Source organism: Sus scrofa, chromosome 10 (assembly GCF_000003025.6).
Source record: "Sus scrofa isolate TJ Tabasco breed Duroc chromosome 10, Sscrofa11.1, whole genome shotgun sequence".
NCBI classification, from domain to species: Eukaryota; Metazoa; Chordata; class Mammalia; order Artiodactyla; family Suidae; genus Sus; species Sus scrofa.
The window spans coordinates 30476583-30496283 of record NC_010452.4 but is presented as its reverse complement, the minus strand read 5'-3'; the positions used below and the strand labels follow the sequence as shown (position 1 = coordinate 30496283).

General features: G+C 43.6%; 2 long non-coding RNA genes across 2 annotated transcripts in view; both read left to right on the top strand.

Moving 5' to 3' along the window:
* On the top strand, positions 1441 to 6165 carry LOC102167241. The gene is made up of 3 exons (XR_002336153.1): positions 1441 to 1531; positions 2501 to 2615; positions 5381 to 6165. It is a non-coding gene; the product is annotated as an uncharacterized LOC102167241 (long non-coding RNA).
* Positions 9332 to 19701, top strand: part of LOC110255667 — a 30862-nt gene continuing 20492 nt past the window's right edge. Inside the window, exons 1-2 of the long non-coding RNA XR_002336306.1 lie at positions 9332 to 9549; positions 9635 to 9737. This is a non-coding gene — a long non-coding RNA (uncharacterized LOC110255667). The remainder of the gene's footprint in view (positions 9550 to 9634; positions 9738 to 19701) is intronic.

Sequence of the window (19701 nt, the reverse complement as noted above, 5' to 3'; positions counted from 1 at the left end):
GTCCCCTAAAACCATAAAGCCCTGAGGTGGGGGTTGGTTTGTTCTCCACTGTCACACTGTCCTCAGGCTGTGGCTTGTTTTCTCTCTGACTCTCAGCTCCGCCTCCTCTGGGTGGCTATGTTGTCCTCAGGCTGGTAGCCAAGTCTCTGCTGTTGGTTCCTGGGGCCACACCCAGAGTTTCTCTACCCACCACTGGCAGAATAGAGGCTCAAGTAGAATCCCAGTTCACTCTGAATCAGCTCCCTTGAGGAGGGTGATGCTGTGCTCTGGTCTGCCCGGACCCAGGTCCAGGGATGTGTGTGTCTGTCTCTGAACCTGTCCTGTGATGGAGCCAGGAGTAGAGATAAGCCTTCCCAGACTGTCTGGCTTCTCCAGAGAGGGTGGGCTCAGTGCTGGGGAGTGGACTGTGATGCCCACCATCTCACAGATGCTGGGTTGAAGGCACTGGTTATTTAAATTTGATTAAAAGAGAAGTTCCTGCTGTGGTGCAGACGGGCTCAGTGACGGTGTCTCTGTACCACCAGGACGTAGGTTCAATCCCTCGCCTGGCGCCGTGGGTTAAAGGATACAGTGTTGCCACAGCTGCAGGTTAGGTCTCAGCTGCAGATCGCATCTGATCCCTGGCCTGGGAACTTCATATACCATAGGGCAGCCAGGAAGGAAGGAAGGAAGGAAGGAAGGAAGGGAAAGAAAGGAAGGAAGGAAGGAAGGAAGGAAGGAAGAAAGAAAGAAAGAAAGAAAGAAAGAAAGAAAGAAAGAAAGAAAGAAAGAGAAAGAAAGAAAGAAAGAAAGAAAGAAAGAGAGAGAAAGAGAAAAAGAAAAAAGAACTGGCACCTTGCAGGGCAAAGCTCTCCAGACTTCTGTAGCTCTCAGCAGTGGGTCTGTGGTGGGGTTTGAGGCAGGCGTTGGAGCAGGCAGACCTGGAATCCCAACATAGATGTAACCTCTGCCAGCTCTGGACCTGGTGGTCCTCACCATCTCTCCGCATCCTTTTCCTGCCCTGGCAGGGGCCGGATGTCCAGAGACTGTCCTTCCCAGGCCCCGAGGTCACTAGGATTCTAGCGGGATTTGCTGATGGGAGGCGCTGGCAGGGACTGGGAAGGAAGGAAAAAGGAAAAAGCCAACTCGTTTCTCCCCACTGTGTGCTTCCGGCAGCATCCAGCAGCGGTACCGTCTCCTCAGAGTCCACGGCTCCGATCCCAGCATCCCTGGTACCACTTGAGCTGGACCCTCTTGCTAAGATGTGGCAACATCTCCCTGCAGTTGCCCATCTGTGGGTTGCACCACTGTCTCTCTCTGGCTTCTCAGCTCTTCCCTTCTCTTCCACTCCCTGCGTCATCAATACCCAGCACTGGATTTCCTCTGGTTTAAAAACTTAGGGTGTTCTCTCTTTTCCTAGTTATTCCTCTCCCCAACCTTGAATTTTTTTTTTTCTTTCCCAGCCTAGTGTGGCCTGGATAAGCAAGGGTTACATGTTGAACCAAATTCAGCTGAGACCTCTGGGTGTTACTGACCCAACCTCTACACTTTGGTAAGCAGCTCTCAGTTGGAAATTAGAATACGGCTCCTTTATTCTTTCCTCCTCCATCTTTGGAGTCAGAGGTTGAGGGGCTGGTGTCCTTGGGGATGAAGTATTGTGATTGTCAATAGCAATAATGACAACTGATGGAACGTTTAGGTCTGATTTATAAGGAATGCTGGATTTGCATTAGTGTGGTAGGTTTAAAATAACATCCACGCATTAGATGATATTCAGATTTAATGGAAAAATAATGACTGCATTAAATCAGGTTTTATTGTTATGGAGGGTTTTAATTTGGCAGACCATTTTCCTTCTGTGATCTAGAAAGGGCTCAATTGAAGAAGGTGGGGCTTTCATGCTGCTTCTTGACCTATATTCATTCTGCATTCACCCAGAAATGATTGTACTTTTTAAACAGGTTAACCTTTTTCTTTCCTTTACAATTTTTTTTCCCTCAGAAGGTGGTTTTCACTTACACCTTACAGATTCATTTAAAAGTAATAAAAATTAAACAGAAGTCATTGGTCTTCCTTGCTTTATGAAATGGAGTTTCCATTGTGGTTTTTTTTTTTATTTCTTTTTAAAGAGGAAATGCATCATTAAAGTCACTGCATTATTTATCAGAGAAGCTAATGAAATCATAACCACAGTAACAGAATACACGCGGCACTGTGCTGGTTTGAAACACTATCTATAAAACCCCAGTTAATCACTGTGGGACCAAGGCCTTTTATGCCTCAGCTTGTGCAACTGAAATCATTGCAGTGTTTTTGTAAAGGGCTCAAAATTCTTGATTCACTGAGGTAAGATAGTCACATGGATGCGATGATGGTGAAATGCGGTCAGAATGTGCTAGCCAGAGGCAGGAGCCCTAGATTTTAATGGGACCTTGAAAGATGTTGAAAAAATTGCTTCCCTTCTTGCTTGTCCCTTGCTGCAATGTTACCTGTTAATTTATTGATCTTTCCTCCTTCTTAGGTCGGCTATTTTCGCAGGGGTAAAATCTAGAGCTGCTAAGATAGACGAAACCATGACCATGACAAGCACGTGGACCAGGCCACAATTGTACAAAGGGGACATTGATGCTAAGGATGTAAGTGACTTGCTGAGAGCAGGGCAAAAACCCAGAGCCTTCCTGGTCATTTCACTGCATCCCTATGGCAGAGTGGCATGTCTTGGAGCCAAGGCTTCAAAGTTCCAAAAAGGTGTGGGAGTTGTCAGGGGCAAATGTGATCTTTTCCTGGGCTGGCAGTGAATCTAACCTTTCTTGTCAACACCCTGTTGCAACCCCCCCCCCCGCCCCCATTGTCCTCCTGTTTATTCCCTATCCCTCTGTCTATTGTTTCCTCTCTCCTTCACTCATCATCTCATGTTGAGGCACACGAGACCGGGAGATAGGCTTTTATGGGCATGAGCACAAATCTGAGCTCCTGGGAAGCCCTTGGGTGAGCCATGGAGGTCCCCCAGCATCCCTCAGAGGCTGTTGATGGCCACGGCTGGGGAGCAGGCTGGAGCCTCAGTGCACCCCATCTAGCATGATGGGTGGCTTTATAGAGGAGCCGGAGACAGGTTCAAGCCATTGACATGTCTTTAGTTCATCTAACATGACCAGATATTTAGGCTAAAATGCACCCAATTCTGTATAGTCTTGTCACCTTTTAGTCCAGTCTTAGCTCTTTGCTTGACCTTTGGGATTGTGCATCCAGTAGCTCCCCCAGCCTGTATCCCTCCTTCACGATCTCCTGGCCAATAGTCCGGGAGTGGATGCCTGGCCCCAGCTGGACCAAGAAGGGTCTTCCAAGGTCATTTGGACTTGGGCTCATTTTAGGATCTGTCTCTCTCCAGCTGGGCAATGGAGTATCAGTATCATTTTTGGGAACTCTTAGAGACCTTGCCTAGAGAGTCAACAAAAGAAAAAAGAAGGAAACTGATATGCGGAGGCAAATAGAGTTGAGAAGTGGTCCGAGTGCGTTCGGTTGCCTTTGCTCCTGAGGCCCAGCTGCTGACCCCTGCCCTGAGTGCGACCTTGCCATGTGACTTTCCCTACATTCTCAACTGAGACCCAAGGAATTTCCTCTTCTGCTCTGGCTCTAACTGGTTAGCTTTCACTGCAAGCACAAAGGGCCTTAAGTACACAGCTCTCTCAATCGATCATGTCATTCATTCCTGGGTGTAAGTGCCTGTTCGGGGATGGTTTTTGGTTTTGTTTGTTTGTTTGTTTTGTTTTTTTTCTGTTGTCTTTTTAGGGCCTCACCCATGGCATATGGAGGTTCCCAGGCTAGGGGTTGTATCGGAGCTACAGCTGCTGGCCTACAGCACAGCTCATGGCAACACCGGATCCTTAACCCACTGATCGAGGCCAGGGATCGAACCTTCATCCTCATGGATACTAGTCAGATTTGTTTCCTCTGAACCATGACCAGGAACTCCCGTTTTGTTTCCTTTTTATGGCTGCATCCCTGGCATATGGAAGTGCCTGGGCCAGGGAGTTGAATCAGAACTGCAGCTCCCCTCTTAACACCATAGCCACAGCAATGCGGGACCCAAGCCACATCTGCAACCCACTGTAGCCAGGCAATGTTGGATCCTTAACCCACTGAGCGAGGCCAGGGATCGAACCCACATCCTCATGGATATTAGGCAGATTCTTAACCTGCTGTGCCACAACGGGAACTCCTGAAAAATGATTTTTAACAATTATTTTCATTTAGATAGACCGAAAAGCAGAATTAGTAAGGAGGGTTCTGGGGTAAAAGTTTATGACAGGCCTTAGGAGGAAGACTCCACTATGGCTTTGTAAACATGTGATTAAGTTCGTCTGTCACCAAAGCTTCATGATGTATTTATAATTCATTGGTGAGTTCCCATCATGGCTCTGTGGTTAACCAATCCGACTAGGAACCATGAGGTTGCGGGTTCGATCACTGCCCTTGCTCAGTGGGTTAAGGATCCAGTGTTGCCGTGAGCTGTGGTGTAGGTTGCAGATGCTACTCAGATCCCTCGTTGCTGTGGCTCTGGCGTAGGCCGGCAGCTACAGCTCCAATTCGACTCCTAGCCTGGGAACCTCCATATGCCGTGGGAGCGGCCAAAGAAATGGCAAAAAAAAAGACCAAAAAAAAAAATGTATATATAAAAATATAATCATGTGGAAGCTACCCCTGAAAGGGAAGACGAACTCCTTGTTCTTCAGATGCTTACAGTTAAGGAAATGGGAAAGGATCAAGAGAAATGGGAAGTATTTGCAAATAAGGAGGGGGGATATGTGTAAGGGGGAAGGATCTGGGCTGACTAAGGAACGCCGGCCTGCTCTTCCTAAAGAAGATCAATTTGCACTCTTATAGCACTTCTCATTCGGAGATCTCAAGGTATATGACACCTCTTGGGTACCAGAGATTTAGAATACGGAATAACCAGGGGCCAGAAGAAGGGATGGGAAACATACCTAATAGATGTTCCAGGAGGAGTTAGGTAAGCGTGTCATTGCCTGCATTGGAATTGGGCCACAATACAGGATGTGAGTGAGCTCTCAGACTTTCAGGGCAAGGAGATAATAATATCAGTCTGTCAGCTCCAGTGTAAAGGAGTATGCAGGTTAGTTTCATTGCCCCTAATAGTATAAGGACTAGTGTGTGTGTGTGTGTGTGTGTGTGTGTGTGTGTGTGTGTGTGTATATAAAATATTCCTTATACTATTATGCATGAAATAGTGTAAGGAATAGTGTATATACATATACTACGAGGGGCATATAGTATTATGCCCCTAATAGTGTAAAGAATAGTGTATATGTATATTCCTTATACTATTATGCATGAAAATGTTTTATTTTTGCATTTCTCAAAATCGCTATTTCCAAGCTAGGTGCATCCTGCCAAAGCCTGCATTGCCTCCATTTCTTCCACATCATCCGCAGACCTCGTCCGCTTGCCTGAAACTCCTGACCTTTCCCCTCTTGGGCTGCCTCAAGTCTGCATAAGTGATGCGCAAGGAACCTGTCCCTACCGGGACTGAAGAGGAGACAGGTGATGACACATCCTTCTTCACGTGCTTCCCGTTTGCCTCCTCCCCTCATTTCCGACTTGGACTTGGACTTCTCATAACCTTTCCAGGTGCTGCCTCGTTGCACAGCATCTCTTGCCATCTCGCCTCTCTTCCCAGTTCAACAGTTTTGGACAACTCGAGAAATTCAGGTTGGCCAGGAAGGTCAGTTCCAACTGGATAGCCCTCAGGCTTAAGTCCTTTAAGCAAATCCAAGTAAAGTGGATATAGACTTCACAGTCCTTAAGCTCAGAAATATAGAATGGAGTCTCCTGGGGGGAATGACATTTTTTACATCCTTTTTTGTAAGTTTTATTGAAGTAGAGTTGAGTTACATTGTTGTGATCATTTCTTCTCGACAACAAAGTGACTCAGTCATACGTACACACACATCCATTCTCATTTAGATTCTTTTCCCACATTGATGATCACAGAACACTCATTGGGTAGAGTTCTCTGGGCTCTACAGCAGGTCCCCATTGGCCAGGCGTTCCATGTACCTCAATGTGCATAACGTTTATTTCTGGTCTTGAGCTGCCACTCTTTCAGATACAGAAAAAGGGATCTCATGACTTTAAGGTAAATTCTGTCAGCTTTTGTAATTTCTCAATCACTTCAGGTTAAAAAAATTGCTACTTTTTTTTCCCCCTTTTAAAAATAGGAGTTCCTGTCCAGGCACAGTGGTTAATGAATCCAACTAGGAACTATGAGGTTTAGGGTTTGATCCCTGGCCTTGCTCAGTGGGTTAAGGATCCAGCGTGGACGTAAGCTGTGGTGTAGGTTGCAGGTGTGGCTCCGATCCCTCGTTGCTGTGGCTCTGGCATAGGCTGGTGGCTACAGCTCCCATTGGACCCCTAGCCTGGGAACCTCCATATGCCGAGGGTGTGGCCCTAAAATAAATAAATAAATAAATAAATAAATAAATAAACTTCATTGCTTCTCAGGTTGGTGTCAAGCTTCAGGAAGGGGGCTGTTTACTCAAATGTTATTAAGTCACTCCTTGGTCTCTATTCTGTAGTATTTTCTGCTGCCAGCCCTTGAGATGTACCTTATACCTTGTTTTACCTGTCCCTTAGGTTGGCCACTTCTGCCCAGCGGCCTGCTGGGCCGTAACCTTGTGCTTTTCAGAACCCAGGTGGAGAGTTGAAGGGTGACTCTAGTGCTAACCCATACATCTAGTTTTTAGTTCTCTTTTTTATACCTGAACCCCTAGTGTTGCGTGGTGTTTTTTTTGTTTTGTTTTGTTTTTAGGGCCGCACCGGTGGCATGTGGAGCTTCCCAGGCTAGGGGTCGAGTCAGATCTGTAGCTGCTGCAATGCCAGATCACAGCCACAGCAATGCCAGATCCGAGCCAAGTCTGTGATTTACACCACAGCTCATGGCAATGCTGGATCCTTAACCCACTGAATGAGGCCAGAGAATCGAACCTGTGTCCTCATGGATACTAGTCGGATTCCTTTCCACTGAGCCACGATGGGAACGCCCTTAGTATTTGAGCTTTAATACTCAAGAATTGGTTGCCTCTGTTCCACTTTCTTTCTGATGCTCTAAACCCTTCTTCCACCCCACAGAAAAATGATAGGTGTATGTTTGCAGTCAAGAGAGGTATGATGGGGAAAAGAAAAAAAAAAATTCCTGGCTAATGTCTCCGTGTATCATCTCTGGAAACAAGCCAAGTTCTTCGACTGGATATATATATTTAAAAAAAAATTTTAATGTTTATTAGTTTTTTTTTTTTTTTTTCTTTTTAGGGCAGGACCCTCAGCATATGGAAATTCCTGGGCTAGGGGTCAAATCAGAGCTGCAGCTGAGGCCTACACCAGAGCCACAGCAACTTGGAATCCGAGCCACATGTGACCTATGCTGCAGTTTGTGGCAACACCTGATCCTTAACCCACTGAACAAGGCCAAGGATCCGACCCAAATCCCCTAGTGGGATTCTTAACCCGCTGAGCCACAGTGGGAACTCCCAAGACTGGATACATTTTAAATGCAAAGTAAAAAAATAAACTAAGAACTTGCTAGGGATCATTTGTATTTGTCAAAGCTTTTAAAAAGGCATAGTATAGACATTCTTATTTTCTTATAAGACCCAATAAGATATGTAGGGGAATACACAGGATCAGCTGAAGTTACCCAGTGTGTACTGATGACAGGGTCTATGCTCAGAAATCAAGACTTTCCTTACTTACAGAGAGAAAATGCCATTTCATTCATTATCTGCCATTCTTGGTCTAGGAATGCTAGATCAAGGTGACAAAATAAACAATAACATGACTGAAGATTTGATGATGGTGTATTTCAAGCAGAAGTCCAGAGGTCCTCCCATTAGGAAGAAATATGTCATATCTACTCTCATGCTAGGATATTATTTACCTATATATTTATTTTGCTTTTTAGGGCTGCACCCATGGAATATGAAGGTTCCCAGGCTAGGGGTCAAATGGGAGCTGCAGCCACCGGCCTACGCCACAGCCACAGCATTGCGGGATCTGAGCCTCGTCTGCGACCTACACCAAGCTCATGGCAACGCTGGATCCTTAACCCACTGAGCGAGGCCAGGGATTCAACCCATGTCCTCCTGGATACTAGTCGGATTCGTTTCTACTGCACCACGACGGGAACTCCATGCTAGCACATTATTAAGTAGAAACCTATGAGACTGTTTTCACCAAAAAGGCAAGGAGGAAAAAATACATCTCCAGGGCGAACGATTGTATTTATGTGGATGCTTGTAATCCTCAGCCCCTTGCCAGGGACACCGGAGGATTCCAACACCTATTGCTACTCCAATGACCCATTTGAACTTGGTTCTTGCGTCTAGAAAACTTTGGAATTTCAGCATTTTAAAGATTTAATATCAGCTTAAAATCTTGTGTTGGCTGAACCATCTCTGTCTTGCACAATTACCGTCTTTTTAAGTTTTGCAATCCACATAATCAAAACAAAACTCACACTGCTTCGCACTGAGATAGAGGAGTTAGATTACATTTAAGGACAAAGGGAGTGGTCAATACGAGATCATTGTGGTGGGGGGGAGGGCAGGGAGAGGGGTCATGGTCAAATCAGAGGCAATTAGATAGTGCCTAACAGGTACACGCTACTGTATAAAAGAGATGATTAACGAGAACCTACTGTACAGCACAGGAAAATCTACTCAATAGTGTGTAATAACCTCTATGGGAAGAGAAGAAAGAACATATTTATATACACGACTGATTCACTTTGCTGTACTCCTGAAACTAATACAACATTGTAAGTCTATGATATGCCAGTAAAATTAAATTAAAAAAAAAGAGACATTAAATTATCTGGGAGTGAGCTCAGAGATAAATTTTTTTTTAGAGAGCTTTTTTTTTTTCTTTCTCATAAACTGCATACCTAGTGGTAAATTGCTTTTGTAAGTTGTATTGGTGTCAGCTCACCAAGGTAGTGGAGGCCCATGGATTGACCACATTTTCATCTTAGCATCCAGCTTAACATATGAATGCAGCCTGTTCTAAAGCAGTTCTGCCAGTTGTTAAACAAATTTAACAAAATTCTTGGGAGTTCACTTGGGGTTAAGGAACTGACTAGTATCCATGGGAACACAGGTTTGATCCATAGCCTCCCTCAGTGGGTTAAGAATCTGCTTTGCTATGAGCTATGGTGTAGGTCGCAGATGAGGTTCAGATCTGGTGTTGCTGTGGTTGTGGTGTAGGCTGGTTGGCTGCCCCTCTGGTTTGACCCCTAGCCTGGGAACTTCCATATGCCACAGGTGAGGCCCTAAAAAAAGACAAAAAGACAAAAAAATTAAATTAACAAAATTCTCATTTACAGGCTACAGAAGCCGACCCTGGATGACTTAAATAAAAAAAGAAGAGTGAATTGAATGAATGCGTCAATTCACAGTCATGATGGCAAAACCGAAGAACAGGTTGAGAGGATGGTCGGAGCCATGGGAGAGAAAGGCGGTCAGAATCACAACACAAATCAGACCACAGTGCAGCCTGGTGGGTCACCACTGCCACCACCTGTAGACGCAACACTGTCCTTGCCTCATTGATGGCGCCAAGCTTTGAACTTCTTGCCTTTCAGAGACATCAGAAAGAATCTCTACTGCTCTTGCTTCTCTGTCGCCGCCTCCAGAGTCAAAGCCCCAGGGGAAACAGCCAACTGGCCCCAGTTCCCATGAAGTGAGGTAGGGTAAGACAATTTGCCTTTTTTTTTTTTTACCTTCTGGAATGAGAGATGGGCCTTGCCTCCCAGGAAGACTCACACAGCTGGGAACTGGGAATACCCTCAATGTAGGAAGGTGCTTCAGATCCCTGGCAGCCAAAAAAAAAAAAAAAAAAAGATAAATGACAACAGGATGCTACATAGAAAAAGGCTCCATATTCAATTAACTTTGAGACATGCCAGGTTGAACAGATTTCTTTACTACAGGGCTTCTCATGTGCTTGCACGCATGGCGAATGTCCAGGTGGGATTATAGAACAGCCTTCCTCCTTGTCATCCTATGTGGGTGCTCCAAAGAACACATTCCCTGAATCACTGCTCTAGAGCAGCAAGCAACAAGACTAATTTTCACACTTAACCTCAGCAAACCAGTCTCTTTACCAACACACATTCTATCACTAGGCATGCAGGTTAGAACTGCAGTTTGGGAAACTTTCAGGGTGTCCTGCGCCTCATGGCCGGTTTAGGTCTCACGATGAAGGTAGTAGCATGACTGTTACACATTAGCAGCACCCACCAGAACTTTCCCTTTGTGGGTGTGCAAGACACTGGAGGTTAGTGTCTGAGGTTTATCACTGCCCCATGCTCGTTCTTACCAATGCATCTCCATTTGTGCTTGGCATGTTTTTCAACTTGCCTGAAGCAGTTAATGCAGCTTTAGGAAATGTCTAAGAGAGTGGCTTATGTCTGAGAGACCCTGGCACGCCAGACAGCAGAGGTGGAAGCTGCCAAGATTCAAATTCTCCGATAACTCAAAACAAATGCTCTGCTTATTTTTATAAGCGCAACAATGTAAGAACACATAATTCAAAACCAAACAAGGAATGACCTTCAAGCCATGTTCAACATAGGAAATTGCTCCTATCTGGATTCATGGAGGATGTCTAAGCTTTAGGTCAGAGTCATATTTTATTTCAAGATTGGTAACTTGACGATCCCAGCCTCACATGCAAATCCAGGCTTTGGCTCTCTAGGCAGCAGAGGTAAGTACAAGTTCTGCGCTTGACCTAAATCAATCAGCATTGAAAGTTGAGCTTTTAAAAAATTCTCTCATTTGGGCTTTCTTCTTTCAAACTTCTGTACTTACGACTTTCTTATTATCCTTCAATTTTTGTAAAATACAAAGCTAACTCCATGAGATAGAGCCATTTATTCAAAAAATATGTATTTGAGGCCCATAATGTGAAAGACCTCATGCTAAATACAGGGGATAAAATGGTACATAAGCCATGTTTCATGCCTTTAAGAGCTTACACTTAAACCGTGAATTTATTTAAAAGACTTTCTTGGAGTTCCCATCGTGGTGCAGAGGAAATAAATCCGATTAGGAACCATGAGGTTGCGGGTTCGATCCCTGGCCTCGTTCAGTGGGTTAAGGATCCGACGTTGCCATCAGCTGTGGTATAGGTCGCAGAGGCGGCTCGGATCTGGCGTTGCTGTGGCTGTGGGTGTAGGCCGGGAGCTGTAGCTCCAGTTGGACCCCTAGCCTGGGAACTTCCATGTGCTGTGGGTACGGCCCTAAAAAGACAAAATAAATAAATAAATAAAAGACTTTCTTAAGGTTTATTTGAATCCAGGCATGGTGCTAGGAGCTCAGGATAAAGGAGTGAAGAGAAAATAAAAGTTTCTATTCTTGGGAATACAGATGTCATCAGGGAGACTGACATAAAATCTCACATCGCATAATTATTTGTAGACTCATACTTTCCGTCAGAAGCACAAGGGATAAGCCCATAATGCCATGAGGTGATGATGGGACCCATCATATCCTGAGGAAGTTCACCTGTGAGCTGTGTTCTGAAGGATGAGCTGGCATAAATATGATGGAGACACAGATGCGGGGTGTACAGGGAGAAATTAGAGTTTTGCTGCCAAAGAGACTATTGCAGGTATCAGGTGAAGAGCGGCCCAGAAGAGGAGGAGAAGTGGGCAGGGCCTCACCAGGGAGGGCTTTGGAGACCAGGAGATAATTTTAGTCTCCATGTGAATTGTAATGGGCAGGCATGGAGGACGTTTCATCAGCAGAGGGACGTAATCAGATACTCAGTTTAGAAAGACCACTCGTGCCCTGCACATTGAATGGTTTGTAGGGGCAGTGATGGAGGCAGAATACCAGTTGGGAGGTCATCCCACTAATGCGAGTGGGAAATAATGGTTGGTTGAACTGGAGTAGGGGTGGAAGAGATGATGGTAAGAGACACAGTAGGACTTCATGCTTAAGTGGAGGCAAGAGTTGTTTAGGAGAAAGTCGAGTAAATTGCCAAATCCAGTATGATGGGCCAAATGTTGTAAGAGACTATAGGGGCACCTGACTAGTCACTGGGTGTCAGCAAAGAAACATATGACCTCCAGTTGTACATGGCTTTTTTTTTTCTTTTTCTTTTTAGGGCTACACCGGCGCCATATGGAAGTTCCCAGGCTAGCAGTCGAATTGGAACTGCAGCTGCTGCCCTGCACCACAGCCACAGCAACGCCAGATCTGAGCTGCATCTGCAACCTACACCACAACTCATGGCAACACTGGATCCTTAACCCACTGAGCGAGGCCAGGGATTGAACCTTCATCCTCATGGATTCTATTTGGGTTTGTTACCATGGAGCCACAATAGGAACTCCAGCATGGCTTATTTGGATAGACTAGATATAAATATTGAAAAGTTAGCTCACAATTAGGGCAGTAAATACCAAGCATCAAGTGAGTGATGGTGCACTGAGGGTTGCAGGTGTTCACCAGTCACTTGTAGTAAAGGTAACCAGGGAAGGCGTCATCAACAGATGACATCAGCTAGACTTGGACAAAAAAAGGGCAAAAAGCAATCCTAATGGAGAGAATACATGGGAGAAGACAAAGAGGAAGAAAGAATAGATAGATGTAGCTTGTCTAGGGAGTTCCCAGGAGCCCAGAAGTTCAAAATAGGTTTGTGTGGAGGAAAAGTGCTAAGTTTAGAAGGGTAGGTTGAGGACAACAATGGGGTTGCAGAATTTCTATAAAAAGTCATAAACATTGATTTACCTGGACCATTGTTTGTAGGCTGTAAATCTCATGCAATAGGAAAACCTCAAGGTCTAGGTCTTCTCTGACATTTTCTACAATAGAGTCCTCCCCCCCCCTTTTTTTCTCCTCAGCTTTATTGAGATGTAATTGACATACAGCATTGTGTGAGTTTAAGGTGTACAGTGTGTCAATTTGATGCACTTTTTTATTGAGGAATGATTACCATCAGAGGGTTAGCTCCTACCCCTGTCACATTACATACAATTTCTTTCTTGTGATGAGAACATTTCAGATGTACTTTCTTAGCAACTTTCGAACATATAATATAGTATTATTCACAATAGTCACTGGGCTAGTACATTAGATCCCCAAACTTATTCATCTTGTAACTGTCAGTTTGTACCCTTGGACCAACTTCTCCCCATTTATCCCACCTCCCAGTCCCTGGCAACTACCATTCTACTTTTTATTTCTGTAAGTATGTTTTTTTTTTTCTCTGTTTTTTAGATTCTACATAAAAGTGACATCATGCAGTGTTTGTCTTTCTCTGTCTGACTTATTTCCCTTAGCATAATGCCCTCAAGATAGGTCCATGTCACAAATGGCCGGACTTCTTTTTTTTTATGATTTTTATTTTTTCCATTATAGTTGATTTACAGTATTCTGTCAATTTCTACTGTACAGCAAAGTGACCCAGTCATATACATGTATTCTTTTTCTGCATTATCCTCCATCATGCTCCATCACAAGTGGCTAGATACAGTTCCCTGTGCTATACAGCAGGATCTCATTGCTTATCCACTCCAAATGCAATAGTTTGTATCTATTGATCTCAAACTCCCAGGGCAGGACTTCGTTCTTTCTCATGAATCTATGTATCAATAGAGATATAGAATCTTTCTATATATCAATAATAGTCCATTGAGAGGCATCACATTTTCTTTATCCCTTCCATCTGCTGACAGGCACTTAGATGGTTTCCACTTCTTGGCTGTTGTGAATACGGTTGCAAAGAACATGGGAATACAGATATCTCTTCAAAATCTTGTTTTTATTTGCTTTGGATACACACCCAGAAGTGGGATTATTGGATCCTTATGGGAGTTCTATTTTTAATTTTTTGAGGAGATTTTTTGCAGTTTTCCATAATGACAGTACCAATTCATATTCCCACCAACAGAGCACTAGGGTTCCCTCTGCTTCACATCCTCACCAACACTTTTTTTTTCTCTTGTCTTTTTGATTATAGGCAGCCTAACTAGTGTGAGATGCTATCTCGTTGTGGCTTTGATTTGCACTTCCCTGATGCCCCTGATGATATGACTGTGATGTTGAATACCTTGTCATATACCTGTTGGCCAAGTGTATATCATCTTTGGAAAAATGCCTATTTAGGTTCTTCACCCATTTTTAAATTGGGTTATTTAATTTTTTTGATATTGAGTCCACTCCCTGTATATTTTGAGAAATAACCCCTTATGAGATATATGATTTGCAAGTATTTCCTCCCATTCTGTAGGTGGCCTTTTCATTTTGTTGGTCACGTCTTTTGCTGTACAGAAGCTTTTTTGTTTGATGTAGTCCTACTTATTGATTTTTGCCTTTGTGGCTTGTGCTTTTGGTGTCACATCCAAAAAGAAAAACCATTGCCAAAATCTATGTCAGAGAGCTTTTCCCCTATTTTTTCTTCTAGGAGTTTTATTGTTCCAGTTCTTAGGTTTAAGTCTTTCATTGATTTCGAGGTAATTTGTGAGTAGCACAAGATAGGGGCCCAATTTTACTCTTATGCATGTTAATCCAATATTCCCAGCACCTTTTATTAATGACACTATGCTTTTCCCATTAAATATTCTTGGCTTCCTCGTCAAATATTAGTTGACCATATGTTTGAGTGTTTATTTCTGGGCTCAATTCTGTTCCATGTGTCTGTGTGTCTTATTTTTATGCCAGCACCATAGTCTTTTGAGTATAGCTATGCTGTTGAATTCAGTTTGTTTATCTTTTGTTGAGGATTTTTGCATCTATATTCATCAGGAGTATTAGTCTGTTAGTTTTTTTTTAAATTTTTTAAAAAAATTTTTATTTCGTGGTGTGCTTATCTGGCTTTGGTGTCAGGGTTATGCTGGCCCTGCAAAATGAATTTGGGAATGTTACTCCTTTTCAGTTTTTTTGGAAGAGTTTGAGAAGGATTGGTGTTAATTATTCTTTAAATGTTCAGTAGAATTCACTAATGAAACGATCTAGTTCTGGGCTTTTTTGTGGTTGAGAGGTTTTTGATTACTGATCCAGTCTCTTTACTAATGTTATTGGTATGTTCAGTTTCTGTTTTTCCTGATTTAGTCTTTGTAGGTTGTATATTTCTAGGGATTTATTTATTTCTTCTAGGTTATCTAATTTATTGTATGATTATTCATAGTAGTCTCTTATGATCTTTTGTATTTCTGCAATGTAAATTGTAATATCTCCTCTTTAATTTTTTATTTTATTTATTTAAATCTTCTTTGCCTTCTCTTCGTCTAGCTATGGCTTCACCAATTTTGTTTATCTTAAGAAAAACCAGTTTTTGGTTTTGTTTGAGATTTCACACCCTGAGAGAAGCTGTCTTTGCTATCCATCTTGAGTCAGCCTTTCTTCCTATTATTTTCCATCATCTGCTCCCATGTATTTCCCTCATACTGTTAACCACAGCCTGCAAATGTTCCAGCTGTTCATTTGTTTAATGCCTGCCTGGCCCAGTAGAATGCAAGCTCCATGAGTAGAGGGTATTATGTGTTGCCCTTTGCATGCTTGACCCCTAATGCAGTGTCCATTTGGGGCTCAGTACACACTTGGATGAAAAGGAGGTAATGAGTATGCTAAAACAAACAAACAAACAAACAAACCCAAAAAACAAGAGCAGGAAATTTAGACCAGAAATGAGGACAGATCTTGGTACATTTACTGAGGGAAAATGTGGCTCATTATGGGTTTGCCAGACAATTCCTGAGCTCTTCTCCAAAAACAAGTAAATGGAAAACAATACCCGAGTCTTTTTATAGCCTTTGAACACTTGAAAATCTTTGTTAAGATTTCTCTTAGAATAAAGTTATGCAACTATTTGGGATGTTCAAAGTGTAAATATTTACAATGTTTTAAATACTTTTCTAATTAACAATTTTATGAGAAGTCTTTACTTTCATGCTCAATCCACTTATCTTTTAATGCCTTAAATAACTCTTCCATTTGATTTTTCTTTGAAAGCATTGCTAGTTAATACTGACTCCAAAATTGGGTTTTACTGAACACTGTAAGTATGAGGATATTATATCCTGGTCTGCGGAGTCTAAGAGGAAATAGGGGGCTCCTCATACCCACAGTTGCAGCTTCTGATTCTTCCAGGGTAGAAACTTCCTGGTGAGCCTGCTTCTGAGCATGGCTTGTCTCTTGGGCTCTGGGATCTACTGTGCTGGGGAGACAGGGTGAGTTCTACTCTCAAGATTGAACACTAACACATCTCTAAAGTAAGTCTACCACCTGTGCGGGCGTATTGTCTGAGCCTCAGAATATCTTGTGAGTTCTGGATACAGACACTTGCTGGGCAATAGACCCTGAAGAGCCCACCAGCTTGTTGATTACAGCTCATGGGCCATGGAATCAAACTGCTTGGGTTTTGAATCTCAGCTTTTCTACTTGCTAGCAGGGTGACTTAGCAAATTACTCCACTCTCCATGCCCTGATTTCCTCACCTACAAAAGGAGGATGAGGATTACTGTACCTGCTTCAGGGAGCTGTGCTGTGAGGATGACAGGAGATAATATACATGAAGCCCTTAGAAACGTGTCTGGCACAGAGTAAGTGCTTAGTTAATATTACCGAGGATTATTGTTGCAGACTGAGTATATGGCCATCTCTGTGCCTACACAGGTCTTTTAACTGAGCCCATTTCATTCATTATTACCCATCTTTTGGTAAACAGCACTCAGATTTTACCCAATCCCTTTTGGTCTGCCCACTTCTCGCTCTTCTGAACTGCACTTTTAGCTTATCTTCATTTAGATTCCATACCCTGCTAGAGGCTGATAACTTTGCTTGACTGGCTTTCCTGCCCATGACTGGAATGGTCTTTCTGGGATATGACACTTCCCTTCCACACGCTCCTCTCCCGGGGCCACCAGGACTGGACACCTTCCCTGATTAGTGAAGAGTGATGAGGTAGGACCCTTGTCCTCTGCCCTACAAGCAGGCTTTTCACCAATTCCTCAGGCTTTAGTATTGAGATGAAATAAATGGGGGTAGCATCATCAGTGTCAGGGTGGGAAATGACGTGGCCTTAGAAGAGAACATTCAGCTGTGCAGGTGGATTATGATTATCCAAAGAAGGAAAGGGAACTATGTTTGCTTTTTTTTTTTTAGGGCCACACCTATGGTATATGGAAGTTTCCAGGCTAGGAGTCCAATCAGAGCTGCCGCTTCTGGCCTGCACCATAGCTCACAGCAATGCCAGGTCCTTAACCCACTGAGCAGGGCCAGGAATGGAACCCACATCCTCATGGATACTAGTTGGGTTCATAATCTGCTGGGCCACAATGGGAACTCTCGAAGTTTGCTTTTCAACAACATTGCCCCTTATGGCCTTAGCTCCCTTCTCTTTTTCCACATCTCTACTGGCCTCACCATTGACAGTATTTGGGGGTGGCCTTGTCCAAGGCTGACCCATTGGATTCTTTTTTTTTTTTTTTTTTTTTGTCTTTTTGCCTTTTCTTGAGCCGCTCCCACGGCATATGGAGGTTCCCAGGCTAGGGGTCTAATCGGAGCTATAGCCACCGGCCTACACCAGAGCCACAGCAACGCGGGATCCGAGCCGCGTCTGCAACCTACACCACAGCTCAGAACAACGCCAGATCCTTAACCCACTGAGCAAGGCCAGGGATCGAACCCACAACCTCATGGTTCCTAGTTGGATTCGTTAACCACTGAACCACGACGGGAACTCCCCCACTGGACTCTTATGCCTAATTGGAACTAGACACTGGTGTGGATTCTTTGACCTTGGATGAGCATCTAGCAAACAACCCCATGTTCACAGGAGCAGTGCTGACGTAATCCAGAACATCATCAGGCATTTCCTGGTGCCCTGGAAGGTGATTTGTCAGCCCTTCTCCCAGGAAGTCATCCAGTCCCTTGCTGTTGAGATGGTCTTCATTGTTTTTCAATTATCTGCAAGCATCCTCATTCTGTTCCGCGTTTCCATTTAAAACTTCACATTTTTCCAGGAAAAGAACCCTCAACCGATCATTTTGGTTGTCAGTAGCTGGGATGAAGCATGGCTGGTGATAAATTAACGCAGCTGAAGCTCCCACAAGTTTCTTCATGTGGTGTTTACTGCGTGTGAGGATTTACAGGACAGTGGGTTGCTCTTTAATAAACATGGTCCACTGTGCTGTGAACTTGCTGCAAATGAGGTGTCTGAGTTTTCTCAGATGTGTCACTGCTTCATCTATGCTGGTAGTCAGAATACATGAGGAGGAGTTCCCGGTGTGGCTCAGTAGGTTAGGAGCCTGACTTAGTGTCCATGAGGATGCAGGTTCGATTCTTGGCCTTGCTTAGTGGGTTAAGGATCCAGTGTTGCCACAAGCTGCAGTGTAGGTCAGACTCAGCTTGGATCCTGTGTTACTGTGGCTGTGGTGTAGGCCGGCAGCTGCAGCTCCGATTCGAATCCTAGCCTGGGAACTTCTATATGCCCCAGTACATGAGGGTAAGGAGAGGAGTTTCATCCCACCTCAGGTGCCACACAACACATTCAGATGATGAATCTCTGGTGAATTTTCTCACCCTGGCTCTGTGAAAACTTGTAGCTCAAAGCTGCCACAGTTCTTTTACAAATTCCCTGGCAGTCCTGGAAGCCAGGAAAGATTTATTTTCAAGCAAGCATTTTGGTATTTGTATTGCCGTGTCCTTTATTTAATTATAATTGCACATTGTTTAAATTACATTTCCTTGGGAAAAAAAAATCAGGGTTTAAATGAAGGGGAAAAACCTATGTCATACTAGACAAAGCTTGAGAGACTGAACACTATTTTTCAAAAAAAAAAAAAAAAGAAAGAAAAATTCTCTAAAGCCTTTTTGAAACCTTCCTCCCCCCTGGTCAACTTGCTCACACCATGGCCTTCATCTTAGACCATCTCTCTACCCTTTGGCTGCATTAGGGTCAGGAGAGAGAATTGTCATAAAACCAAGCCAGGCCTCAAATCAGGGTCCTACAGGACTCTAAGGAGGCCTTTTAGTCATGTTAGAGCGAGTGTATAACTCGATAACCAGAGTGTCAGTTTTCTTGCTTTAAAAATGCTATTTTGGGGGGGATTTCCCACTGTGGCTCAGCAGGTTAAGGACCCAATGTTGTCTCCATGAGGACGCAGGTTCGATCCCTGGCCTTGCTTAGTGGGTTAAGGATCCGGCATTGCTGTGAGCTGTTGTGTAGGTCGCAGACACAACTCGGATCCCACATTGCTGTGGCTCTGGCATAGGCCGGTGGCTACGGCTCTGATTAGACCCTTAGCCTGGAACCTCCATATGCCGAGGCAGCGGCCCAAGAAATGGCAAAAAGACAAAAAATAAAAAAATAAATAAAACTACTTTACTATGATTATTTACAATTGTTAAGATATGGAAGCAATCTAAGTGTCCACCAGCAGATGAATGGGTAAAGGAAATGTGGTATTAACATATAGTGGAATATTATTAAGCCATAAAAAGAAGGAAGTTTTTCCATTTGCAAGAACATGATGGACTTGGAGGTTATTATTCTAAGTGAAATAAGCCAGTGAAAGACAAATACTGTATGATACCACTTACACATGGGATCTAAAAAATACAGTGAACTAGAGAATATAACAAAAATTAGGTAGACTCGCAGATATGGAGTACAAGTGAGTGGTTACCAGTGTGGAGACAG